This window comes from Leucoraja erinacea, chromosome 16 (assembly GCF_028641065.1).
Source record: "Leucoraja erinacea ecotype New England chromosome 16, Leri_hhj_1, whole genome shotgun sequence".
NCBI classification, from domain to species: domain Eukaryota; kingdom Metazoa; phylum Chordata; class Chondrichthyes; order Rajiformes; family Rajidae; genus Leucoraja; species Leucoraja erinaceus.
In genome coordinates this window covers 34,378,303-34,403,559 of record NC_073392.1, presented here as the reverse complement: position 1 = coordinate 34,403,559, position 25,257 = coordinate 34,378,303, and the positions used below count along the sequence as shown (strand labels likewise).

Below are 25,257 nucleotides of genomic sequence, written 5' to 3'. Positions count from 1 at the left end.
GGTTTTCTCCGAGATCGTCGGTTTCCTCCCACATTCCAAAGACGTACAGGTTTGTAGGTTAGTTGGCTTGGTAAATGTAATAATTGTCCCTAGTGGGTATAGGATAGTGTTAATGTGCGGGGATCGCTAGTCGGCACGGACTCGCTGGGCCAAAGGGCCTGTTTCCGCGCTGTATCTCTAAACTAAACTACATTAAACGAAAAGCACTATGAAGTAAGTCATTACTGCTACCTGAAAGTTGAACAAATATCTGATTTAATGGACGTAGCCATTGTGGAACAACTTATCAATCTCACTCCTGGCGTGCCTCTCTCTGGCTGGGCCTATCAATAAGACAAAGCTGAAATGTGGCTGGGACTATGTTTGTTTCTATTAATGGCAGCAGAACACAAGTTCCACTGAATTAACCTTTTTCTTGTTCTGACAGCCTCCTTCCCCAGATGCAATGCCATCTCAAAATGTTGAGTTAAGTCCGCATCTTTATGATCTCCACTAATTCGTTGCTAGAAATGCATTTTTTACTGATGTTGGTCGTTGTCCAGAACGTTGAGTAGGCAGCGGTCCTTTGCTTGGTGCCAACTGGCCTCCTAAACCTCTGGTATAGTTGGTAACAAGAAAAGGCTCACTATAAACCAGTCAAGCACACTCCAGTTTGAGACAAAATGATTAAAAAGGAACTGCAGACGCTGGAAAATCGAAGGTAGACAAAAGTGTTGGAGAAACTCAGCGGGTGCGGCAGCATCTATGGAGTGAAGGAAATAGGCAACGTTTCTAAGCCATTTAGAACGGCGATGAGGAAACACTTTTTCTCACAGAGAGTGGTGAGTGTGGAATTCTCTGCCTCAGAGGGCGGTGGAGGCAGGTTATCTGGATGCTTTCAAGAGAGAGCTAGATAGGGCTCTTAAAAATAGCAGAGTCAGGGGATATGGGGAGGAGGCAGGAACAGGGTACTGATTGGGATGATCAGCCATGATCACATTGAATGGCGGTGCTGGCTCGAAGGGCCGAATGGCCTACTCCTGCACCTATTGTCTATTGTCTATTATTTCGGGCCGAAACCCTTCTTCAGATGGTTTTGACCCAAAAACGTTGCCTATTTCCTTCGCTCCATAGATGCTGCCGCAACCGCTGAGTTTCTCCAGCACTTTTGTCTACCTGAGACAAAATGATCTTGGCTTACTTTGTGAAGAAGGGTTACTGTGTCATCTTATAGATGAGATTTTAAACAGGGCCTCATGTCACCACAGGAGAACCTAACAGATATTTCAAAGAAGAGCAAAGAACTTATCCCTTGTTGTCTAAATAATGTTTAACCCTGAATGAAACCAAGATACCAAACCATTATAACCTTTTTGGCCATTATTAACCATTATAACCTGAGAGCTTGCAATGCACATATTAGCTACTCTGTTGAAGTAGAGTCTCCTCCCAAAACTTCACCTGTTCCATTTCTCCGGAGATGCTGCCTGACCCGCGGAGTTACTCCAGCATGTTGTGTTTATCTCTGGCCACACTGTTTTCTATATTTTCACTACAGCAACACTTCATGAAGGCAATTTGGAAGTGAATCGAAAAGAGAAAATACCCACGCTTTATGTCTGCAACTTTGTCAGTCAAGATACTTGTTTTGGAACCAATTATGGTTACGAAAGACTCCATATAAATTCAAGTCTTTTACCTCAATTCCTTTGCTTTTTCAAGGTATTTTGTTAAACAAAAAGGGACTTGCCTTAAAGCATCGAAGGCTAGAACAGCTAGTCTGGTCAGTAACAAGCAATGCTGCTTTGTAGTGTCATAGTGCCTTTAGACTTCAGAGGTACAACGTGGAAACAGACCCTTCAGCCCACCGAGTCCGTGCCGACCAGCAATCCCCGTACACTAGGAATTATCCTACACACTGGGGACAATTTACAATTTACAATTTTACCGAAGCCAATTAATATACAAACCTAGACATCTTTAGAGTGTGGGAGGAAACCAGAGCACCCGGAGATAACCATGCAGTCACAGTGAGAACGTACAAAACTCCGTACGGACTCCACTTGTAGTCAGGATGGAACCCGGGTCTCTGGCGCTGTAAGGCAGCAACTCTACTGCTGTGTCACCGTGCATTTTAAGAACAGGATAGTAATCCAGTTCAGATATGTCTAATGGCAAACAATCAATGTCACTCCATTTTTCATCCTTTCTAAGCAGGTTTGTCTCCCAGTGAGCAGACATGTCAGAGAAAATTACAAACTGTGTGACTGAAGAGGGAGGGGGGGAGTGATAAGCACAAGCTGGATTGCTGCCAAACCAATGGGAGGTTTGCAGATTGGCATAAAATACTTGCATTGAAATTGGCACATTTAGTACTCAAGGACACACCAGCAGTTAATTCAGCTGCAAATATGACACATCCTTTTCATTCTAACCAAAATCACCACGATCACTCAGGTGTCATTATTAGGAATTAAGAAGGTGAGATTCACACTTGGACCAAGGGGAAACTGACCTGTTGGACGCAAGCTTCTTATCCCAAAACCAAATTGTAGGAATATAGATACAAAATGCTGGAGTAAACTCAGCGGGACGGGCTGAATATAGTACAAACCTCATCTTGTGATAGTTTGCATTTGGATAACCTACTCAGGAATATATCAACTGAAAGCCACTTGTAAGATCCTTCAGGAAAAGAAAATCTTAGAACAGCACACGCATGGAATATGTTTTACCAAGCAATTGTAGCAGTGTTGAACCATGCCAACTGTATCAATAAGAGGACTACTGATCAAATATTATGCAAGTGTCGGGAAAACAGGTGCTGCATTAGGGAAGAAGGAACTGGAATATTTAGAATTCCAAGTATCCACCAATTCTTTCAGGGTGGACCATTCCCATCAGTTACTGACCAAGGTCCACTTCTTGTGTTCAGTTCTGGGCACCGTCTTATAGGAAATATGTTGTCAAGCTGGAAAGGGTACTGAGAGCATTTGCAAGGGTGTTGCCAGGACTCGAGGGTCTCAACTATAGGGAGAGGTTGAGCAGGCTGGGACTCTATTACTTGGAGTGCAAGAGAAAGAGGAGTGATCTCATAGAGGTGCATAAAATCAAGAAAAGAATAGATCGGGTAGATGTACAGAGTCTCTAACATAGAGTAGGGAAATTGAGGTACGTCCTCCCCGTTGGATTGCAACCTTGTCGTGGTCGGGGAGCTTGTGTGTCTCAGTGACCCCTAGAGCTATGCCAGCGAGAGATTTGTCTCCTGTTAGGGTCTCCCATGCTGGATAGGTCGAAGGGTAGAGGCGAGACAAAGAGCGATCCACCAGTCCTCCAGGTTGGAGGTTGAGCACAGGGCTAACAACCCTGTCTCGTAAAACGAATATGTTACGGAAACAGCAACTGAAGGAATCATCTCTACCGGGTGTGATGGACTTCCCAGAACAGACAGAAGTAGAAGACCTTCGTTGCTGTCCTACATGCCAGGAGGCAAAACAGGAAGGAAGGAAGGAAGGAGGGAAGGAGGGAAGGAAGGAGGGAGGGAAGGAGGGAGGGAAGGAGGGGGAGGGAAGGAGGGAGGGAGGAAAGGAGGGAGGGAGGGAGGGAGGGAGGGAGGGAGGGAGGGAGGGAGGAAGGAAGGAAAGGAAGGAAGGAAGGAAGGAAGGAAGGAAGGAAGGAAGGAAGGAAGGAAGGAAGGAAGGAAGGAAGGAAGGAAGGAAGGAAGGAAGGAAGGGTGGGTTTAAGGTGAAGGGGAAAATAATTAACAGGAATCTGAAGAGTAACTTTTTCACACAAAGGGTGGTGGTTGTATGGATCAAACTGCCAGAGGAGGTAGTTGGGGCAGGGACTATCCCACCATGTAAGAAACAGTTAGACAGGTTAATGGATAGGACAGGTTTGGAGGGATATGGGCCAAATGCGGGCAGCTGGGACTAGTGTAACTGGGACATGTTGGCTGGTGTGGGAAAGATGGGCCGAAGGGCATATTTCCACGCTGTATGACCATGACTCTTCCATAAGAGGACACAAAGTGCTGAGTAACTCAACAGGTTAGGCAGCAGCTCTGGAGAACTTGGATAGGCGACGTTTCAGCTTGGGAACCCTTCTTCAGACTTTGTATCCTTTAGCAGTGTTTCGCACTCTGTGTCCGCTATCTCCATAATAGGAGCAGCATGAGTTCAGAGGTGGGGCAGCCCACCGTCACAGTATGACCTTTACATTGAGCAAAGGACACCCAAACAAAATGTTACAGCAGATGTCTCACTCAGACATCCGTTAGGAGGCCACAACAGACACATAGTGTGAAATGTATACATGACAGGTGGTTGAAAACCATTTCCCCATCACAGCAGTGGGAATATGCGAAGATACGCAAATCAAATATATTTAGTGGAAGGAGTTTGAACACTTAGTAAGTGGATAGACTGATTTCGGCACAAGTCTGCAGGGAGAAGAGAAGCTGTTATATCACTGACTGAATTATCTAACAATGAAGTCTGTGTACAATATTGACACAACTGAATGAAACGGGAGGTACTGCAGACTAGATTATGGAAGAACTCGAAGATAGACACAAATAGCTCAGCGGGTCAGGCAGCATCTCTGGAGAAAAGGAATAGGTGACGTTTCGGGTCGTGACCCTTCTTCAGACTGAGTGTCAGGGGAGAGGGAAACAAGGGATATGAAAAGGTACATAGAACAAATGGATGAAAAATATGCCCAAAAAAAAAACGATGATCAAGGAAAGGTGGAGCCCACAATGGTCGATTGTTGGCTGTGGGGAAGGTGATAATGAGTGATATAAAAAGTGAAACTCAACAGCGAAGCAAATACGATGACTAGGGTGGGGCAGGGACGGAGAGAGAGGGGATGCAAGGGTTACTTGAAGTTAGAGAAATCACTAGTTATACTGCTGGGTTGTAAGCTGGCCAAGCGAAATATGAGGTGCTGTTCATCCAATTTACGTTTGGCCTCACTCTGACAGTGGAAGAGGCCCGGGCCATGTAGAACAATTGGGTACAGTGGACATGAAGGCAGTGACTTGAGGGCCTGGCTGCGTAGAAAGGAACTGCAGATGCTGGTTTATGCCGAAGATAGACACAAAGTGCTAGAGAAAACACAGCAGGTCGGGCAGCATCTCTGGAGAAAAAGAATGGGTGACGTGTTGGGTCAGGCCCCTTCTTCAGACTCTGTAGGCTGTGAAGATTCTTCAGGATGTGTCCGCTGGCCTGGCATGGTGGCACATTGTTGATGTGTTGTTCCTTCGGTTCCCCAGCGATACTGTTTTGCTTTTGACCACCCGTGCCCTCTGTGTGAAATTTTCACATTCTTCCTTCAACTGCATGAGTTTGATTGTGTAATCTGAATTTCACACACATCCCAGAATGGTTTGTACATCATATGGCTGCAGTGGATCGGCCTTGCTGTATGTTGGTGGCTGGTTCATCAGAATAGACTTGATCGCGACACAACAAAATGCAGATGCTTGAATCTCTAGCAACAAACAATCTGCTGGAGGAACCCAACTGACCAAGCAGCATTTAGTTTTGGTTTCAGAGATACAGTGTGGAAACGGACCCTTTGGAGCACGATGTCCACGCCAACCTGTGATCCCCGCACACGAGTTCTATCCTACACACTGGGGACAACTTACCAAAGCCAATACAATCCTGTACAATCTTACTACAATCCTGTACGTCTTTGGGATGTCGGAGGAAACTGGAGCACCCAGGGAAAACCCACATGGTCACAGGGAGAATGCACAAACTCCATACAGACAGCACCCATAGTCAGGATCGAACCCGGGTCTCTGGCGCTGTGAGGCAGCAATTCTACTGCTGCACTATCGTGTCGCCCTAGGAAGTGAGAAATTGTTTTCTGTGCCAAGTGGCCCATTCGCTTATGGTCAGGGCTCATCGGGCAGGGTAAAAGGCATTTAATATTCAACGCATTCAAATTTGCTCCTTCTGGGCCCACAGCCAAACCTTGTTTCATCACCGATATTATCGAGACCCTTTCACCCCCGACTCGCATTGAATCGTTTTGGAACACCCTCCCCGACCCCAACTCTATGGCTGCCTCAGAATGAAGTAGGCTGATCTCCCATTCAAGGACCTTGGCACAAGTGGTCACCTCAGGCAAGAGATGCATTTAGCCCCTTTCTTCTTCAGCTTGCATATGTCGTGCACAGCCTAAAGTGGTCGGACAACTTGTTCTATTTGATCTTATTTGATTGTGCACGCCGGGTTGATTGCATTTGTCGAAACAGGGGGGACCACATGAAGGTTGCAATGTCCCACACCGCCCCTTTCAATTCTTGCAACATGTTTAATGGAAGCATTTTAATGAAATTTAACAAGATAAATTTCAACTTGATTTTGAGAGGCCACTGGGTAAGATTGCCTGCCCGAGCACCTTTAATACTTAAAAACCACTTCAAATGGTAATGGAAATGAGTCGATAAACAGATGCAGCTGAGGGGTGATTATCTGCACAGTATATTTGTGAATTCTCTGCTATTTGTCGAAAATGATAGCAGAAGAAATCGTGGGGGGGGGGGGGGGGGGGGGATTCATGCATCGAGCCCATTCTGTGAAGAAAGCACTTTAAATTATTTTATCACAAATGACAAATGATCAGGCAGTGCCTGAACACAAACACCCACAACCTCACGTGTACGGGACTAACACGTGAGGATTACGTTCGAAACGCACAAACCTTGGGCCACATTTGACATTAAATTAGAAAACTGCTTCCCCACCGCCGAGCTGTTATATGTATATTAGCTGTTATAGGCATCGCAGGCTGGGGAAACGTGTCTGGGTGAGCAAATAGCCAAATAGTTTCAGGCTGTGTTAACAGGAACATCATAGCACCACTGGGAACCTAAGATTCAGCTCACCCTGCCACTTTGGCCTTATGAATGGCAGTATCCATTTTATATGGGTTGCTGTTAGGGATCAAAAATGTGCCTCATAGATACTAGAGTGAAATACTCTAGTGTAAGGTGATAAATAGTGCAAGGTGTGCTAGCGAGCCTTGCTGTAGGGTTAAACGTGTGACATTGAGATGAATCAATCTGAATGAGGTGAAAAAAAAAGTTAAATTTTAAAAAGAAGGGTCCCAATCCTAAAACATCACAAATGTTGCATTAATCTGATAAGTTAACACTGTCTCTGGCTCCGCAGATATGGCCTGATGTGCTGAGTATTCAGACTTCTAACATCTGCAGTCCGTGGCTTTTTCTTTGTTGGCCTGCTGAAGATTTAGGTGCTGGAGGAAAGTCTTAGAGCGAACTGCCTGATGATACATTCAGCCCAGTTAACTCCAACTGACCTGTGGACGATTGCAAGGGGGGGTGGTGGCATGTGTTTGACACATTGCCCGCTTTGCAATGCACAAGACCAGCTGGGTCAGATGTTGTCATCCCTGCGTTTTTCTCCAGTAGCTGCAACGTTAGCTGGCCATGCAGGCGCTTTGCCACTTGTAAGGAAGGCCAATCTATCACATGCTTGTTTCATGCTTGCATCAGATAAGCCTGAACGACTGGCATCCCTCCTGCTTTCCAGAAGCTCTGGAAATTATTCCCTAAAAGTTACTTTAAATCAATTTAACATCTGCAAAACAGGCAGAGCAAAGTCCAGTTTCTTTCCCGTGTGGTCCACAAGACACATTCCTTGGGACAGACACAAAGTACTGGAGCAACTCAGCGGGTCAGGAGAAAAACAGATATAAATGTTGGTATAAACCAGCATCTGCAGTTCTTTGTTTCGAATATTTCTTGGGGATATTTAAGAAAAATGCTTGTGAAGGGTGTCAAAGAGGTGTAGCTGATAGAGCTGTTGTCTCACAGAGCCAGAAGACTTGGGTTCGATCCTGACCTCGGGTGCTGTCTGTGTGGAGTTTGCACGTACTCCCTCTGACTGTGTGGGTTTCCCCCGGATGCTCCGGTTTCCTTCTACATTCCAAAGACCTACGAGTTTGTAGGTTAATTGGTCTGTGTAAATCGCCCCTAATGTGTAGGGAGCGTATGAGAATGTGGGATAACATAGAACTAATGAGAGAGGGTGATCGTTGGTCAGCATAGACTGGGTGGGTCGAAGGGCTTGTTTCCATGCTGTATCTTTCAATCAATTAAAAGTAATGTCCAGAAAACACAACTGGCGGTTAAATATATTTATAGTAGTCCTGGACGACTCAAATGTTACAGTAAACTTCTCAAAACCATCGTTAAATTTGAATACCGTGTCTGCGTTATCCATCGTGCCAAAGTATCAATTAATTTTATAACTTTTAGCCAGACATACGATCATTTTGCAAAGTGCAAATGAACACCTTAGATCTGGCCAACACACTAATGTTGTCACAGTAAGAATTTGGCCGCACAAATGGAAAGAGATACATATTGTAATGTCAATTCTAAAAATATTTCAGTTCCAGACCAAAATGAACATTTGGATAAGAGATCTCTGGCCAGGCAAGAGGCTTGCCAAGCCCTCTGCATTTCCAATTGATGTAATGTAACCATTGGCCTCAAGTGATTTGACACAATACCAGCTTCTGCAAGGGGCTGTGTTGGCTCTGTAAGGTTATGAGTCATGGTGTTAATATAGAACAGAAACAACCTGAAGATAGACACTGTTCACTGAAGATAGACTCAAAAAGCTGGAGTATCTCTGCGGGTCAGACAGCAACTCTGGAAATGAGGAATGGGTGATGTTTCGGGTCGAAACGTCACCTATTCCTTTTCTCCAGAGATGCTGTCTAACCCGCTGAGTTACTCCAACACTTTGTGTCTCTTCAGTTTAAACCAGCATCTGCGGTTCCTTCCAACACCCCTTCTGCTCACTGCACCAGCCACGTACCTATTTAAACTAATCCCACTTTCTCAGCCCACACCATGCCCCCAAAGCCCACCCAACCCCAGATTCTACAACTCACCCACACGCCAAGGCTCTGTGGGAGAGAACCACAGTCTAGTTTGCGGTCCCTCAAACATCGGAAAGGCTATTAACTGTGGGAGCCACATGAGTGGGGAGGGTGCTTGATATAAGGATAGTTTGTGAAGACTACCAAAAATAACACTAATAAATGTATAAACATTGAGAAACTCTTCTGCTTCTTTGCAACTTAAAACGTGCTTGTTTTATAATTTCAAAGTCACCGACTTGAAGCACAGATTTTTTTTTTAAGTGGTGGGTACCTGGAACACGCTGCCAGTGATGGTAGTGAAAGCAGGTACAATGGTGATGTTTAAGAGGCTTTTGGAAAGGCATATGGATATGCTGGGAATTGAAGGATATGGATCAGATGCAGGCAGAGGAGAATAGATTAACGACATCATGTGCAGTACAGACATAGTGGGCCAAAGGGCCTGTCCCTGTGCTGTAATGTTCCATGTTCTATATGTGTGAAGTCTGACTCAAGAGATCATAGAATATCCAACAGTATAGCTCTTTATTCCCCAACCCTGGGTAAAAGACTGTATTCACCCCATTGAAGGTACAGCACAGGAACAGGCCCTTCAGCCCAGAGTGGCAATATTCCTCCATTCTCAAAATATCCAGGAATATCCATTTCACTCCAGCCATCAGGAAAAAGGTATGTTTAAGAAAGAACTGCAGATGCTGGAAAAATCAAAGGTAGACAAAAATGCTGGGATACTCAGCATCTATGGAGAGAAGGAATAGGCGACGTTTCGGGTCGAGACACATCTACAGACAGAAATGTATATGAGGCTGAAAACTGTAACATCCAGGTTCAGGAGCAGCTTCTTCCCTACAACTATTAAGTTATTAAACACTAAAACTTCCAGAGAGGCTCCAAAATATATAGATTTGGGGGCATTATTTTTGCACTCTTATTGTCTATTTATTTATTTATCTGTTTTTTTAATAAAAGTATTAACAACAACAAAAATATACATATAGATACTGAACTTTTTTTGGTGAATATTATGGGTTTTACAGGGTACTATGTTTACATTGACAATGGACCTTCATGGTCAAGATCAAGATCCTTGCACTTACAACAACTGGGACTTGAAAATGTTGACAAACTGGTGACTCTGGATAATGTATTAGTGTTCTACTACTATACACTTGAACTGTGTGTGAGATGCTTATTCTAATATGTGTCTAAGTGCTTCTGTACAGTGATATTTGTACCGAACCGTATACACAAATGCAGTTCACTGTACCTCGTTATGTGCGACAAATAAACTACCATAACCATTACCATATCTGTTGTTGCAAGTACGAATTTCATTAGAAACATAGAAAATATGTGCAGGAGTAGGCCATTCGGCCCTTCCAGCCAGCACCGCCATTCAATATGATCATGGCTGATCATCCAGAATCAGTACCATGTGGCTTGATTCCGTTAGCCCTAAGAGCTCTAGTTCCCTCTTGAAAGCATCCAGTGAATTGGCCTCCACTGCCTCCTGTGGCAGAGAATTCCACAGATTCACAGTTCTCAGGGTGAAAACGTTTTTACTCATCTCAGTCCAAAATGGCCTACTCCTTATTCTTAAACCGTGACCCCTGGTTCTGGACTCCCCCAACATCGGGAAAATTTTTCCTACATCTACCCTGTCCAATCCTCTAAGAAGTGTATACGTTCCTCTAAGATCCCCACTCATCCTTCTAAATTCCAGTGAATACAAGGCCAGTCGACCCATTCTTTCATCATACGTCAGTCCCACCATCCCGGGAATTAACCCACGCTGCACTCCTTCAATATCAATCATGTCCTTCCACACATTAGGAGACCAAAATCGCACACAATACTCCAGGTGCGGTCTCACCAGGGCCCTGTACAACTGCAGTAGGGCCTCCTTGCTCCTAAACTCAAACACCTCTTGCCATATTGTTCTGTTACAGGACACATGACAAGAAGTCTTGTCTCTTGAATTTAAAATCAACTGCAAACAGGAATCTACATTCAGGTTGGGGAGGGGAGAGAATGTGATTGCTTCCAAACATCAGCAGTTACAAGATATCATCATGGGGTATATTCTATCAGCTTGATTTCCACACGGCGACACGCATCCCTCGGCCCTCCACTGTTGCTATCCTTGATTGACCGTGACTTAAAAACAATCGGCTTCAGCACGCACTGTGATGTCAACCCGCTGGTTAACCAGATTAAGATGAGAGGCCAACTCCCGCTGCAGCGGCAGTCATGTGTAACGGGTACAACACACAGCAATGTCCTGGCATGTCTCTGCCTCGCAAGCTTATCTCCCTGACAGAATAGGCGGCAACTGGATTTATTTCAAAAGCAGCCACTTGGAAAGTAAATGAACCGTGCTTGTTGTGCTTTTTTAATCTTGTCACTGCAGCGAAAACCAGTTTCGATCAGGGAATTTAAACATACAAACACGCAGGCCTACCATTAGTCACCTCACGATTAAAACGTCCACATACAAGGAAGGCACACAAAGTGCTGGAGTAACTGGAGCGGCACGGTGACCCAGCGGTAGAGTTGCTGCCTTACAGCGGCAGAGACCCAGGGTTCGATCCTGACTCCGAGTGCTATCTGTACAGAGTTTGTACATTCTCCCTGTGACCATGTAGGTTTCCTCCGGGTGCTCCGGTTTCCTCCCACACTCCAAAGACGGAAGGGTTTTTAAGTTAATTGGCTTTGGTAAAAATTGTAAATTGTCCCAAGTGTGTAGGATAGTGCTAGTGTCTGCGGGTGATGTGTGTAGGATAATGCTAGTGTTTGTGGGTGATTGCTGGTTGGCGTGGACTTGGAAGACTAAAGGCCCTGTTTCCATGCTGTATGTCTAAAGTCACTGAACAAAACTCAGCGGGTCAGGCAGCATTTCTGAAGAACATGGATAGGTGATGTTTTGGGTCAGGACCCTTCTGAAGATTGATTGTAAGGGGGAGGGGGGTAGGGGTGAAGAAAGCTGGAAGAGAGGAGGGGCAGGACAAAGTGTGGCAAGCAATTGGTGGATAGAAGTGAGGGAGGTTTTTAATAGGATACATTCTCCCTGTGACCACATGGGTTCTCTCTGGGTGCTCCAGTGGAGTTCTGGCTCCAGGGGCCACAGTTTAAGAATAAGGGGCAAGCCATTTAGAACAGAGACGAGGAAACACTATTTCACACAGAGTTGTGAGCCTGTGAAATTCTCTGCCTCAGAGGGCGGTGGAGGCCGGTTCTCTGGATATTTTCAAGAGAGAGCTAGATAAGGCTCTTAAAAATAGCGGAGTCAGGGGATATGGGGAGAAGGCAGGAACGAGGTACTGATCATGGATGATCAGCCATGATCACATTGAATGGCAGTACTGATCTCGAAGGGCCAAATGGCCTACTTCTGCACCTATTGTTTATTGTCTATTTCCTCCCACATTCCAAAAACATGCAGGTTTGTAGTTTAATTGGCTTCTGTAAATTGCCCCAAGTGTGAAAGTGGGACAAGGTGGAACTAGTGTGCGGGTGATCGTTGGTTGACGTGGACTCGATGGGCCGAAGGGCCTGTTTCCACGCTGTATCTCTGAACTAAACTAAAATAAGTTTTAATACTACCACAGGAACGGTGGGGTTTAAATATGGTTAGTTAAATAAAGTTGGAATTTAACAGCTAGTATCAATTACGATGATCACACAACTCGCAAGTTGATGTCGAAACCAATCCAGTTTACTGTTGCCCTTTAGGGTAGGAAGTACATTATCCCACCCAGTCTGGCATGTGTGTGACTCCCCAGTATAGAAATCCCATTGAATTCAATGTAACCAGAGTACTAAGCACATCCATTATTGACCTGTGCAATTAACACAGGCAGTTATGCATGATTTCCTAAAACCCAGAAGCTATCTTTTTTAATTTATTAGTTTTGGGGATTTGGGTATCAGTGGCATAGTTTCCATTTTTTGCCCATCCCTGAATGTCCGTGTAAAGGCTGTGGTGAGTCACATTCAGTCCTTACGTAACCTGCATGAATGGGGCCGGTGTATCATGGACATGTTTGCTGGTCTTGCTGCTGATAGAGTGGCAAGGTAAAGAAAGGCACACAGACATTGCAAAGGCATATAAACTGGATAGGTCAGAGAGCAAGAGAGAGGGAGAGGGTGAGTTGATGGGGGTCTAAGCTCCAAGGCAGCAAGCAATTGCCAAGAGGAGAGAACAAAATGATTCAAGGATTTTCTCAATGATTCATTGATTCTTGCAACAATTCCATGATAGTTTATTGTCACATGTCCCATGGTACAGTGAAATGTTGTTTTGTATACAACCCAGTAAAATCTTATAGTAGACCTCATCTTGGCTATACAAGACCTCACCACATTTGGTACACAAGTGTCACCAAAGTGCCCTATCTACTGCATGCTGCCACACTGGGCATCGGCCCCCTCCTTCACCTCCCCCCCCCCCCCCCCCCCGCTCCGCCAGGTCCCCCCTCGTTCTTGCCCCCCCCACGCCATCCCCCTTCGTTCTCGACGGCCCCCCCACCAGGCGGCGGCCCCCCCCCACTCTCCGAGGGCTCTCCTTACTCTCCAACGGCCCCCCTCGCTCTCCGACAGCCCCCCTCGCTGTCAGCAGTTGCTCGCCAGTCCCGTCGATGCTGGTGGCTCGGAGTTGAGTTGAGCCGAGCCGGGCCAGGCCTGCTGGAGGGATGGGCCCCACTCGCTGGGATACTCCCGGCCTGTGGATCCACTGAAAAAGGTCTCCCCTAAAACATGCCATGAGTCATGCACCCTTGCATACACACAGACCCTCACTGTGCGCTTGGAAACAAATATCCATGAAGAGGGCCACAGAATAAGAAAGGAGATATCTCTTCAACAGACAGACGGATGCATATCTACTTTCCTGATGCAAACACATAAGCTTCCTTTATTCTTGTCATCAGATTTACAAGACAGAACGTGTCAGCTGGATTGCTTCCAGTGTAAAGGCATCAAAAAATCTCCTCCCCCGCCTTTCACTCCCCTTTGTCTCATCCTTTTTATAGCTTAGTTTAGAATTACAGCATGGAAACAGGCCCTTCGGCCCACACCGACCACCAATCACCCATACACTAGTCCTGTGTTATCCCACTTTCACATCCCGCACATTAGGGACATATAAACTGAAGCCAATTAACCTACAAACCTGCACGTCTTTGGAGTGTGCAAGGAAAGTGGAGCACTCGGTGAAAACCCACGCAGTCACAGGGAGAACGTACAAACTCCGCACAGACAGCACTCGTAGTCAGGATCGAACCAGGGTCCCTAGCGCTGTTAGGCAGCAGGTCTACCACTGCACCACTGTGCCGCCCCACTGTACCACTGTGCCTTGCATTTTATCATCTTCTCTCCTTTCCTCTGCACTCTGCTCTCGTCTCTTCACTCATCCCTTTTCTCTCTGCTCCTCACTATCTTCCATTTGTCTTTCTCTTCCCTCCCACCTCCTCCTCTCTCCCCTTTCTCTGACTCACTCTTCCCTTTTCCCATCTCACCTTCTCCTCGCTCCCCCCATCTTTTTATTTGACATCTGTAGTCCAGACAAGCACGCAAACCAACCTCCCTTCCATTGACTCCGTCTACATCTCGGCAAGGCCACCGGCACAACCAAAACCCAGTCTCCCCCTGGTCACTACCTCTTCTCTCTCTCACAGGCGAGAGGTACCGTAGTTTGAAAATTGATACTTCTAGATTCAGGTTTACCAGCTGCTATCAGGCAACTGAACCATCCTCTCACCAGCTAGAGTGTGGTCCTGACCTACCATTAACCTGATTGGAAACCTTTGTTTAATTGGATTTTATCCTGCACTAAATGTCATACCATTTATCCTTTATCCGTACACTGGGGACAGTTTGATTGTAATCATGTATAGTCTTTTCACTGTCTAGATAGCATGCAACAAAAGTCTTTCCACTGTACCTCGGTCCATGTGACAATAATAAACTGAACTAAACTAAACGTAGAACTAGTGTGAATGGGTGATCGAAGGTCTGCATGGACTCGTTGGGCCGAAGGGCCTGTTACCATGCTAAATCCCGAAACTAAATTCTGTATCTCTAAACTAAGCTAAACTAAACTAAAGTAAGCTAAACGCTTTGCTTCTCACCTCCTCCTCCTTCTCCCCTCCATTTGACTCTCATCCCTCTTCCCATTATCCCGTCTCCTCTCTGGCCTCAGTTTGACTCCCCCGTACATTAAGCAAACTGCAGCAACATGTTCGTGGGGTTGTGGATAATTGAACAGCTTTGATAATCTCTTCAATTTATTTACTTCAATCTTCAGCGCTATGTAAATGTATGATTTCATACACAAATGTTTGCCAGTTAACACATTCTGAACAGATGTTTCAGTTCCATACTAGTATATTGATGACAGGTTCCAATTTATGTTGCCTAATTAGCTGCTTGACATAACCCTTATGTTCTCACCATACCCCCCCCCCCCCCCCCCCCCCCCCCCGGCACGGTGGTGCAGCGGTAGAGTTGCTGCCTTACAACAAAAATGTGCAAGCTTATAGGCAATTGGCTTTTTTTGGTTAAACATAATTGTAAATTGTCCCGAGTGTGTGTAGGATAGCGCTAGTATATGGGGTTCACTGGTTCGTGTGGACTCGATGGGCTGAAGGGCCTGTTTCCGCACTGTATCTTTAAACTAAATTAAACAATGCCTTACGCAAAACAAAAAGATAAATTGTAATTCTGACAGATACCCGTCACTGGCTCAGGTAGGGAATGGAGGCTTCACTTGGCAAGGGGGTTAGGAGTGCAAACTCACACTCCATGAGAGGGAAATCTCAGCATCAGAAAACCTTGACACTGGATCCTAAGACTGATTCACTTGAATATAATGCGTACACACTAATAAAGGCGTAATCACATCATTCCAATTTCAGACGTATCAATTATACTGTCTGTACTGATGAGCACCCGCCCTTTACATGTGTCACGAGTTATATCAATGCTGGGCAGTAAGAGGTGACAAATCAATTGAACAAAGTAAAAGAACATTGGAAGGATTGGGGGATTTGTCGGATAATGCTAGTGTACGGGATTGCTGGAAGATTTCAGCAAGCTGGGGATTATTTGTGCTTGGGAGAATTGTTCTTGATGAAAGGCCACTGACCTGAAATGTTAACTCTGTTTAGCTTTCCACAAACGCTGGAGTGGGAAATGTGCCTGTGACTGCCCCCACCATCTCTCGCACAGCCCTCTCACACCCCACTGTGACCACCACACACGTTCCACATCCAGTCGAGTCAAAATCCTAGCAAGTGTAATCAGTGTACCAAGTTCTGACCTCTCCGTTGTCAGCTCAATCTAATTAGGAGCACATGCTAAAGCAGTTAGGGTGGCAAGGGGTCACTGCGGTAGAGTTGCTGCCTTACTGCGCCAGTGACCTGGGTTCGATCCTTACAGATTTTGTACGTCCTCCCCGTGACCGCGTGGGTTTTCTCCGGGTGCTCTGGTTTCCTCCCACACTCTAAAGATGTACAGGTTTGTAGGTTAATTGGTTTTGGTAAATTATACATTGTCCCTAGTGTGTAGTGCTAGTGTACGGGGTGACCAATGGTCGGTGCGGATTTGGTGGGCCAAAGGGCCTGTTTCCACGCCGATTCTCTATAGTCTGAATGTGGGATGGGCAATAAATACTGTCCTACTGTGTTTAAGAAGGAACTGCAGATGCTGGAAAATCGAAGGTACACAAAAATGCTGGAGAAACTCAGCGGGTGCAGCAGCATCTATGGAGCGAAGGAAATAGGCAACGTTTTGGCCCATTGGTGCCACAACCTGCAAACAAATTTTTCAAAATATAGTCTCACACACATGTGCACAAATAACTACACACACACACACACAAGCTTGTCCTGTCCCTCTTCTCTTCCAGTTTTCTTCCTCCACCCCCACAATCAGTCTGAAGTAGGGTCCCGATCTGATACATCACATGTGCATTTTCGTCAGAGATGCTGCCCGACCTGCTGCGTCCAGCAGTTTGTGCCATTTTGGTGAAGCAGCATCTGCATTTCCTTGTATCTCCCCTATGTCCTTACGTTACGTGCGAGTTGATAAATGAATCTGGGATGACCCTTCAATAACCCTCCAGAGGCCCAGGGCAAAGCCAATAATCACCAAAAATCTCTTAAAGAGATTCATTATTAAAAATTGTTCAGAAAGAATGTTAATAAAAATATGCAGTAAAACCTCCGCTAAAATATAATCATGGCAAGATTATTTATAGCATTAAACCCCACCATGATGTATAATGTTCCAGGGCTTATCAGCTTTTTTGGAATGCTCAGACTGAGGTCAATATGCACTAATATAACTCATTCACGACAGGGAAATGTCTAAAGCACTTTGTGAATGACAGGGGAGGAAGGTGAAGGAAAGGATTCAGGAAGAAGGAGGGGAGTGAATGGAGATGGTTCAACGTGAGAACATGAGGGGCAAGACATCCATGGAATGAACTGATTGCTGTGCTTTGTTCAATATTACGCACATTTTAGAAGTGATAATCTTGTGATGGTCAGATTGTGCTGCTAACTCAAAGAGTTAACTTTTTCTAAGACAAGTAAGCCATGTAAAATTTTTACAGCATGTGTATGCATATGATGACAGTGGGAGACCTTGTTATCCAGCGCAGTTGGATAACAGATCATACCACATCACTGCTTTTGCCTGCCACACCATTATGCTACTGTGGTGCATTACAATGCTTTATTCTGGTGAGAAAAACAGACTGGAATAATTCAGCAGGTTCAGGCAGCACTTCTGAAGAACATGGATAGGTGACGTCTTTGGGTCAGGACCCTTCTTCAAACTTCATATGGGTCTGCAGAAGGGTTCATGACATGACACACCTATCTATCACCTATAGATAGCACTTATCTTTGTTCTCTGGAGATGCTGCTGCCTGACCTGCTGAGTTACTCCTGCAAAAGGATACAGAGTGCTGGAGTAACTCAGCGGGTCAGGCAGCATCTCAGGTGGCGTTACAGGTCTGGACCCTTCTCACTCTTGCCCATTGTGTCCTTCGTGTCAGGAGTTACGGGGAGAAGGCAGGAGAATTGTGTTAAGAGGGAAAGATAGATCAGCCATGATTGAATGGCGGAGTGGACTTGATGGGCCGAATGGCCTATTTCTGCTCCTATCACTTATGAACATGAACTTTTGTGTAAACCAGCATCTGCAGTTTCTTGTTTCTACTTGTTCTGGTGAGCTTGTTTATACTTGTAATTACATAGAAACATAGAAAATAGGTGCACGAGTAGGCCATTTGGCCCTTCGAGCCTGCACCGCCATTCGATATGATCATGGCTGATCATCCAACTCAGTATCCCATCCCTGCCTTCTCTCCATACCCCCTGATCCCTTTAGCCACAAGTGCCACATCTAACTCCCTCTTAAATATAGCCAATGAACTGGCCTCAACTACCTTCTGTGGCAGAGAATTCCAGAGATTCACCACTCTCTGTGTAAAAAAAAGATTTTCTCATCTCGGTCCTAAAAGACTTCCCTTTTATCCTTAAACTGTGACCCCCTAGTTCTGGACTTCCCCAACATCGGGAATAATCTTCCTGCATCTAGCCTGTCCAACCCCTTAATTATAGATACAATTACCTAGTTAGAATTAAAAATAGATTATTTTTACTGAATATTCAGCGTAATCTGCAGATGCTGGTTTTGACTGCTGAGTTACACCAGCACTTTATGTCCATCTTAAGAAGAACGTTGGTTGTTTAAGAGACACAGAATGCTGGAGTAACTCAGTGGGACAGGCAACATCTCTGGAGTGAAGTCGTCACCCATTCCTTCTCTCCAGAGATGCTGCCTGTCCCGCTGAGTTACTCCAGCATATTGTGTCTACCTTCGGTTTAAACCAGCATCTGCAGTTCCTTCCTATTCTTTGGTTGTTTAATCGCTGATTATAACATTTTTCTCACGGTGTAATGATGTTACTACTTACCCCCCCCCCCAGGCTAAATTATCATCTGCTATCACCCATTGCTGTGTGTGTTCACACACTGACACATAACGACCATCTCTTTGTCCGCTATAACTTAACGCCATCACATATTTTCACTCAGCCAACAATGGTGGCATCTCTTGGTCCCCCCGGCACCATCTCACACTTCAGGCATTATCACCTGTTCGCCTGTGTATAGTCATTGTCACTCGGCGACTATCAGTTGCACAGCAAATTCCACTTCTCCACCACCATCCACCCTTCGTTGCATAAGCAGTGTTTCAGATCTTTACGGATTGCTCACCACACTCACATATCCTTAGCTTCATAGTCACTCTAAATAGCCACCTCCTAAATAGCCATTCACATGTGGTGTCACACACTCTCTCACACACACACACACACACACACACACACATCTCCATACACATAAAAACAAAGAAAGTATACAAGTGCAAAAAGACAAAACCAATGCCCCCAAGTCTATGTAGTTCAGAGCTTATTTGGAGGTTGTGGTGTTTAACAGCAAGCTTGCTGGCTGTAGGGAAGAAGCTGTTCCTGAACCGGGACGTTCCAGTTTGCAGGCTCCTATTCCTTCTTCCCGATGGCAGTGGTGAATTGAGAGTGTTGCCGGGGTGGTGTGGGTCTCTAGTGATGCTGGCTGCCTTTTTGAGGCAGCGATTCCTGTAAATCCCTTCTTGAATGGTGGGGAGGTCTGTACCCGTGATGGACTGGGCAGTGCTCGCCACTTTTTGCACACACAACGTGCTGGAGTAACTCAGCGAGTCGGGCAGCGTCGCTGGAGAACATGGACAAGGTGACACCGGTGAAACGCCACCTACCCCTAATGTGGAAACAGGGAACTGCAGGTGCTGGGTTAGGTGGACACAAAAGCGCTGGAGTAATTCAACGGGTCAGGGAAACATCTCTCACGCAAACTGATGAAGGGGCTCGACCTGAAATGTCACCCATCCGTCTCCTTCAAAGATGCTGCCTGACCTGCTGAGTCACTCCAGCACTTGTGGCTTTTTGTGCAAACCTGCATCTACAGTTCCTTGTTTCTACTGTCCTCTGTAACCTGGCTGCTATGAGTCTCGAGTCACTGCCCGCTGGCCTTGGCCCCATAGCAACTGTGTGAAGTTTTCAGGGCCATTCCTGCTACATACTTTCCTAGCGGAGAGAGGTTTGATCATCTTACACTCACCTTGTCTCGCAGGCACGGGCGCCGCTTCGTCCCCTTTTACACAGCCGGAGAAAGCTGCCAGAGGCGGGGTGCTCGCTTCTATATCTGTCTTCTTTTCCGCAACAGGTACATTTGACCCAGATTTCGGGTTTTTTGTGTTAACTGTGGCGTGTGATCAGAAGACCAGCTCCGGGGCTGAAATGTTTGTCTGCATCAAAGTGACTGCGTCCTGTGACTAGCGAGCCGCTGAGTCCATGTAACACAGACAGCTCCCCTCCCTCCCGCCAGCCCAGGCAGCCTGATGTGGTGTAACGTGTTTGCATATGGGCAAGGGCTTCATGCGTTGGGCGGCGCTCGCTAAAGCCTGGCTCACAGTGGATGTCATGGGTTTTGGAGCAAGGAATTAATTTGCTCACAGCCCGACCTGCGAGTCGACACTTTAAAAGACTTGAAACCGACTCCAGCTTGTGACTCCAGTCTCCCCAGAAACAGCCGCTCGTTTTCTCCCTTTCTCTCGGAATATATATATTTTTAATTTGCCTTTACATATAACACAGAACAGTACAAGAACAGGCCCTTCGGCCCACAATGTTGTCTATGCCTTACACGATGCCAAGACCATCACTGATCTAACTGCACATATCTCCTTGGTCATCGGTGCTGGCTCTGGTTTGTTCTGTACCTTTTCGTGTCTCTAATTTCCCTCTCCCCTTACTCTCAGTCTGAAGAGGGTCTCGACCCCAAACGTCACATATTCCTTTCCTCCATGGATCCGCTGATTTACTCCAGCATTTATGTCTGTCTTCGGTGTAAACCAGCATCTGCAGTTCCTTCCTACCCATATCCCCATATTCCCTGCATATAGATGTCAGGGCTCCCTGCAACCTCCAGCATTGCAGAGAAAACAATTCAAATCTATCTGAAGAAGGGTGTCAACCCGAAACGTCACCTATTCCTTCGCTCCATAGATGCTGCCTCACCCGCTGAGTTTCTCCAGCATTTTTGTCGACCTTCGATTTTTCCAGCATCTGCAGTTCTTTCTAAACTAATCTATCCAACCTTTCCCTGTAGCTAATACCCTCTAACCCCAGCAACATTCTGGTAAACCTCCTCTGCACCCTCTCTAAAGCCACCAAAGATAATACAGTACAGAAACCCAGTCAAAGTACAACAGGCTGGAGCAGCGGTAGAGTTGCTGCCTTAAAGTCCTTGCAGCGCCAGAGACCCGGGTTCAATCCTGACTACGGGTGCTGTACATTATCCCCATTCTCCCTGCATGGGTTCTCTCCGATATCTTCGGCATCCTCCCACACTCCAAAAACGTAAAGGTATGGAGGTAAATTGGCTTGGTAAATGTAAACATTGTCCTTAGCATGTGTAGGATATGCAGGGATCGCTAATCGGCACGTTTCCGGTGGGTCGAAGGCTCCATTTCCACGCTGTATCTCCAAAACTAAACTAAACTTCTCTTCCATTGACTCCATTTACATTTCTCGCTAACTTGGCAAGGCCACCATCATAATCAAGGAATAGTCTCACCCCCGTCATTCCCACTTCTCCCCTCTCCCATCAGGCAAGAGGTACAGACGTGTAAAAACGCACACGTCCAGATTCTGTGACAGTTTCTTCCCAGATGTTATCAGGCAACAACCAAGTGGACAGCGGTCCTGAGTTACATTTTCCTCATTGGGGACTCTTGGACTATATATTAGTGGACTTAATCTTGCATTAAACATTATTCCCTTTATCCTGTATCTGTACACTGCAGACAGCTTGATTGTAATCACCTATAGTCTTTAGACTGACTGGGTAGCACACACCAAAATAGCTTTTCACTGTACCCTGGTGCCCGTGACGAGAAACTAAACTAAACTAACTCAGTTTGCTAATGGTAAAGGATGGCTCTGGAGGAGGAATAAATAGTGAGATGTGAATGGAGACTGAGAGAAAAATAAACATGGTGGAGCTGTGAGATACTGAACGTTGCATTGCTACCACAGGTCAAGCAGCATCTGGGATGACTTGGGTCTCCAGATGATGAAAAGGTAACATCAAAGGGTCAGGCGTTGCATCTCCTGCAGTTACGGGGCAAGGTGGTGGGAACAGCTTTTGCTCGGGGCTTGATCTTTCTTCGGCAACATTTCAAGTCAGTCCCTTCTTCACACTGAAACCCAAAACCTCACCGATCCATTCCCTCCACAGATGGTTCCTTGAAAAGGCAGCCAACATCATCGGAGACCCACACCACCCTGGCCATGCTCTCATTTGACTGGTTGCATCACGGCCTGGTTCAGCAACTCTGACGCCCAAGATTGGAGAAGCTTGCAAATGTGGTTAACACTACCCAGTCCATCATGGATGCAGACCTCCCCACCATCGAAGGGATCGACAGGAGGCCTCAAAAAAGCAGCTAGCATCATCAGAATCCAACACCACCCAGGCCACAGTACAATTCACTCCTGCCATTGGGAAGAAGGTATAGGGGCATAAAAATTGTAAGGTCCAGGTTCAGGAGCAGTTTCTTCCCTACAGCTATCAGGTTAGTAAACACTACAACTTCCAAATAGGCTCCAAACAATATAGACTCAATGTTATTTTTGTACTATTATTGTCATTTATTTGTCAGGTTTTTTTAGTTTTAGTTTTTTAAATTATTTTTTTAAATATTTTTATTAGAAGCAATGTACAGTCGTATAAACCGTGGCATATAATGTGATACATTTTGTGTACAACTTCTTGTTTTAAATTTAACAATAGAGAAATAACAGAAGCAAGAAATAGAGAGAAATGAAAGGTGTAAGTGATGTGTAAGCCCCAGGAGTTAACAATTGATAGTTTGTGGAAGGATAGAGGAAAGAAGCCATAAAGATGTAAAAAGAAAGAGAAAACAAGAAAGGAATCACAGGAAAAAAAAGAAAAAAAAGAAGAAAACAGAAACATAAAAGAAATATACCTACTTCATAACTTTCCACACCCCTCACCCAGTTCTAAAACGGTTAATTACCAGAGTTATGTTGCACCATATTATACTAGTAATAAATCGATGAAAGGAGACCATATGTTCTGATTTTTCTGCTAGGACGAATCTCACATCGTCGAGATGTAACATTTCAGACATGATCCACATTTTAAGCGTTGGGGCGGGTGCATTTTTCCAAAATTTGAGTATAAGTTTTTTTTGCCATTATCAAGCCATAGTTAAGGAAACAATTTTGAAATGAAGTTTTAGCTCAGAGCCGGCTTCCATTGTTCTGAAAATAATCAATTCTGTGTTAGGGTCCAATTTTATTTTAAATAGTTTTGTGAAGATTTCAAAGATTTCTTTCCAAAATTTATGGAGTTTTATGCAGGAGATGAAGGAGTGTGCTATAGTTGCTTCTTGAGATAAACATTTATCACAGATGGGGGGGGGGGTTTAATTAGGCGATGTTTCAGGCGACTGCCGGCCACTGTCAAGTTGCCGGCAGTCGCCTGAAAACCGACAACTGGAACAGCGACTGTCAGAGTGGAACACACACACACACACACATCGCTTGCTTCACCAGCCCATTATGCAGGCGGGGGACAGGCAAGCGGGGGGAAGTGCTGTCTGAGTGAAATTCACACAGTGCAAAGCCAAGGTGATACAGACACACACCGCGATGAACAGGAAGGTTGGCGCTGTAATTAAGATAGCTAAAGCACAGTGCACAGTAAGTCTTTTAAAAAGAGGGAGGGGAGGGGGGGAAGGGGGGAAAGGATGGGGAGAAGGGGGGAGAAGGAGTGGAGACAACTTTTAAGAAGCCAGAGATACACGGCTGTGAAGCTCGGCAGACATTAACATTACCGGTCGGTTATCCTTGATTCTGAAAACTACTGCTTACCTTTTTTCCCCCCAGTGAGCCAATGAAATTCACCGGCTAGCACTGGCTATGACCTACGAGAACCTTTGACCTCCTGGTGACCCACTTACGGCACGAGAAATCTCACTACTCTTCATGGCGGCTTCACTCTAGTCATAATGAGGCCGCGACTAGTTCCCAGAATGCCGGAACTCCTCACGACCATGACGACAACTCCCCGGCAACCACCCGCGAACATGTGGCGACCATGTGGTGACTGCATAGTCTCCTGCAGTCACCTAACAAGTTGCTTATACTATCCTACACACACTAGAGACAATTTAACCAAGCCAATTAGCCTACAAACCCGTACGTCTTTGGAGTCTGGGAGGAAACCAGAGTACCTGGAGAAAACCCACGTGGGTCACAGGGAGAACGTACAAATTCCATACAGACAGTATCTGTAGTCAGGATCTAACCCTGGTCTCTGGCGCTGTAAGGCAGTAACTCTACCGCTACTCTTGAGCTGTTGATTTACCTCAGCACTTTATGCTTTGACTAGGATCTTGTTGGTGATGTTGACTGAGTAACCCCAGCGGGATTGCAGGAAAAACCGTTGGACCTTGGAGATCAGAAAAGCAACAGAGATTTGAGAGGGGAAGAGGCTGAAGTTTTTTTTTAATGACTGGTTTGGAATGGAAGCTTTGAATGAAGCCCATGTAAAGAGTGGAAGTGTGAGTTGAACAGGTTAGAAAATTGTTTTTATGTAGGAAGGAACTGCAGTGGTTGGTTTATTCTATACACACACACACACACACACACACACTATGAGTACTATTATGAACAGGTTAGAAAATTGTTTTTATGCAGGAAGGAACTGCAGTGGTTGGTTTATACTGAAGATAGACACAAAATGCTGGAGTAACTCAGCAGGTCAGGCAGCATCTCTGGAGAAAACGAATAGGTGATGTTTCGGATCGGAACTCAAAATGATTTTATTGTCTTCTATTCAAGCTCCGCTTTATAATTTATTTAATCCTGGATTTGTCACTCCACATGCAAACTAAACGGCCTCCCCACTCTATCCAAACACACCAGCTCCACCCTGTACATACGTGGGGTCTATCTGGCAAAGTGGAAAATTACCCTGTTGTTCAAGATCGCTTTCTAAAATGGAGGAAGTAGATTAAAGGTTGTCAACAAAACTTTAACGCTCGGTCTGCCTAGGCCTACGGGAACTCCCGGTTGCCAACCATTTCAACTCCGCTTCCAAAACTGACCTTCCTGTCCTGGGCCTCCTCCATTGCCAGAGTGAGGCCACACACAAATTGGCGGGTCAGGCAGCATCTCTGGAGAGA

The 25,257-nt window shown here is 45.6% G+C and overlaps 1 protein-coding gene across 1 annotated transcript in view; it reads right to left on the bottom strand.

The window, feature by feature from the left end:
- LOC129704786 (proline-rich transmembrane protein 3-like) overlaps window positions 1-20,346 on the bottom strand; it is an 85,441-nt gene extending 65,095 nt beyond the window's left edge. The window contains exon 1 of the mRNA XM_055648132.1: window positions 20,100-20,346. The gene's annotated coding sequence lies outside the window, so the exon portion shown is untranslated. The remainder of the gene's footprint in view (window positions 1-20,099) is intronic.
- Between the last annotated feature and the right edge of the window lie 4,911 nt (window positions 20,347-25,257).